Consider the following 2,993-nt stretch of genomic DNA (forward strand, 5'->3'; position numbering starts at 1 on the left):
ATAAATAAAATTAGAACAGAGAACCATTTTAAACCATTCGATCATCAAGATCTACGGTGGATGCATCATCTTGGTGGATGAATGCAGATCCTGGGTTCGAATCCTGAAGGGAGCAAAAAATTTATTATTTTCGGATGCATTAAATTTAATAGCGAATGCATTAATTTATATAGTAGATGCATTGATTTTAATGGTTCTTATGTTCTCACGATAAGTGTGGTTCTCACTATAACCGCACCCTCAATAGAAACAATCCTCTATATAGAGAAAGGAGACAGATTCTAGTTCGTTAGATGAGATTCGATCAAGGAACCAGATTAAAAGTTATTAAAATTAATTTAATCATTTGTTGGCTTAATTTATTGTATAATTCGTTCGAAAGGTTAACAAGGTAAAAACACTATGAACAAATTTTGGAAAAATTTATAATCCCTAAAATTACTCATTCTCTCTCCTTCGTCTCTCTCTCTCTCTATCTCCCGTTCCCTTCCTCCTCTCCATCGTCTCTCTCTCTTCTTCTCCCTCTGTAAAACCTTATATCCCCAATTCTGCCACCCCGGCCCCTTCCCCCTCTCCGGCGAATGTTGGCTCGCAGGACCAACCTCGTCGTTAATGACGCATGTTCAAGGGCAGGTTCGTTATTCTTATTCTGACGAACGTCGACGAACCCTGGATCATTATCTGCAATCGCCGCTCACTCAAGTCTGCAATCGACAATCGAATTAGGCGTTCAATTGATAAATTCGACGAACATAGGTAAGTGATTTTGCTTCTCGATTATGGCGGTGAAAGATTAAAAAATTTCCACATTCATTTGTAATTCATAAGCATATATTTTTTATTGATTTGTGATGTGATATTTAAAAGCTTAAAAAATTCCCAGATTCGTTTGCAATTCATAGGCACATATTTTAATATTTATAATATTGTTTAGTGTTATTATTAGATGTGATCCCAGAAAGACGAAAGCTATTTCGATGAAAGAATTTAATTTTGTTCAGCCTACATGTTAATAACTAATACATTTGTTCACAATCCACACACTAATGATTACTTTGTCTTTGTAAATGAAATCGTGTAAGCTATTGTGACTCGTCAATTTCTCCGGATAGGAAACGAACGAAAGTGAATTATACTCAACATACCCCATTTGACAAGGGTAAAAAATTATATGTTATTTGGGTGTAACAATGGATAAATCTGTAGTAGCCTAGTCTGATATGTTGATTCTTTGTGTCATCATGTATATTTAGGCAAATCAACTGTTTCTTTTCGATCACCACGACGCATAGCCAGGATTGATTTAGAAAGAGGTATGTTCACAGCATGTAACTCACATACACGTTATTTAGAAAGCCTTTGAATATACACAGTTTACGCGTACATCTGATTATATGTATAAGTTCATCATTATTACCAGTATTGTTCGTCTATCTGTAATTTTATTTTCTCACATTTGTTATATAGTTATCAAATACTGATTTTTCTCCTGTATCATAAGATTTTTAACAAATTATTTCAGATTGATCAAAGCATATTGTGTTTATATTGTAGGAATTGTCGTTGGTTGAACTCCCTAGATCCCCTGCTTTGTTTGATAAGGTACAGTTTTTTCATCTGTTCATCAAATAATGTTTGCATGTTCATATTTATTCGTTATAATTCGTAAGTTTATAAACAGATGTTCAAAAGAATTTTTTTGATATACGCATAAATTTTATAACATTCCTTAGTAACTATTATAATCGCAGGATGACATTGTGGACAGGAATGAGTACAAGTTCACTATTATAAACTTGATTCTGTAATTGATAAGGTACACTCTGTTATCATGTTTGCATGCGTATATGTACAAGTTCACTATTATAAACAGTAGTGTTTGTTATTTTGTAATTTCATTTTCACACATTTGTTATGTAGATGGCCGAAATATTGATACAAAAATATATTATGTTTATGTTATAGGAGCTTTCGTTGGTTGAATTCCATGGTTCTCCTGATTTGGTTGAGAAGGTAAAGTTTTAAAACATGTTCATTCAATTATATGTTCAAGTTCGCCATAATTCTTGATAATGTTCGTAACGTTGTACACTGAAGTTCGACATTCTTTTAAGTATTTACTAGTTATTTTCCTGGATGTGGATTTTTTTTTTTAACTCTTCTATTGGTCTGTTTCGTCGAGACATAATAATTAGTATTATATGCATTATTTGAATACATTGTTTTGTTTAACTTAGTTTATGAGTATATATTTTTTTTAACAAATATCTATTTTGTTAAATGTAGTTAACTGTTGAAATGATACACAAGTTGACGTTTTATACATTTCACATGTATCTCTAAGCAGTACCGCGCGGAGTCCATGAAAGGCATGGTAGTAGGTGTAGATAAACTTTACCTCGGGTTTGTCGGCGACTAGCGGTGCCGGAGCAGTTGATTTGAGCAGGGAATAGTACCAATATTGGTGGGTGGAAAATTCTTTAGGAATGTAGGACTTGTGCATGTGCATGATGTATGTGGATCTTTTGGATGAAACATCATTTCACACATACTATGTCATGTTGAACATAGAAATATAGCCTGTTGAACATTATCAAATGTATTTTTGAACATGTGTAAATAGCTCGTTGAACATATGAAATGCGTATATGAACATGGATACATAGCCCATTGAACACCATCAAAGCTACATGTAATTCAGTTACCCAACATAGGTTTATAGTGTGAATATTTATCTATGAATTGTATAGAATATTTATAAAGCAACAATGTTTTTTTATTAAAGAATGCAAGAAAACAATGATGAGGCATAGTTATTGATATATAACGACCATTCATGGTTTTGAACATATATATCTATCTATCATTTATCTGTGAAGTTAAATCAGTCTTAACTATGTGGAATCTTGCAAGTTGTATAACACAAATACTTGACAGCTTATAGCTTCATGTTTATATGCTTATTAGAATTTCTATAGAGCCAAATTTACAAA

General features: G+C 32.6%; 1 long non-coding RNA gene across 2 annotated transcripts; it reads left to right on the forward strand.

Moving 5' to 3' along the window:
- Nucleotides 1-356: 356 nt before the first annotated feature.
- On the forward strand, nt 357-2,784 carry LOC130993413 (uncharacterized). 2 transcript variants are annotated; one of them, XR_009091653.1, is made up of 5 exons: nt 357-756; nt 1,555-1,602; nt 1,752-1,816; nt 1,966-2,013; nt 2,287-2,784. It is a non-coding gene; the product is annotated as an uncharacterized LOC130993413 (long non-coding RNA). The 2 variants fall into 2 exon arrangements; XR_009091652.1 differs by having other exon boundaries at nt 2,348-2,784.
- Nucleotides 2,785-2,993: the final 209 nt, after the last annotated feature.

Source organism: Salvia miltiorrhiza, chromosome 7 (assembly GCF_028751815.1).
Source record: "Salvia miltiorrhiza cultivar Shanhuang (shh) chromosome 7, IMPLAD_Smil_shh, whole genome shotgun sequence".
Taxonomy (NCBI): Eukaryota; Viridiplantae; Streptophyta; class Magnoliopsida; order Lamiales; family Lamiaceae; genus Salvia; species Salvia miltiorrhiza.